The following is a 355-nucleotide window of genomic DNA, read 5'->3' as shown; positions in this document are numbered from 1 at the left end:
AGACAGGTTCCCTATACTATTGATCCACCCACTCTAATATTGGTCCATTCCCATCACTGACCTTTTTGTTCCTGTGAGGGAACAGATCCAGAATCAATGAGTAGCTGGCATTCATGGCATATCCCCTGAATGCCAAGGACCACATGACCAAGATTCTTTGCCCTTGGGTTTAAGAGAAACTTGGCTGTAAGCTCAAGGTCAGAGAGTGAAGGTGCCTCTTATGATGATCTATGGACTTTCTGTGCTTCCTCCTGGCTTCCAGTGACTGCAGAAAAGGACTTCCAAGCCAGATGCAGAGCACGATGCCATTTTAGCTCAGAACCCCTAAGAGAAAAATACCACCACAGGGGATACA

This window comes from Suncus etruscus, chromosome 6, assembly GCF_024139225.1.
Source record: "Suncus etruscus isolate mSunEtr1 chromosome 6, mSunEtr1.pri.cur, whole genome shotgun sequence".
In the NCBI taxonomy this organism is placed as follows: Eukaryota; Metazoa; Chordata; class Mammalia; order Eulipotyphla; family Soricidae; genus Suncus; species Suncus etruscus.
This window is presented reverse-complemented; position numbering follows the sequence as displayed.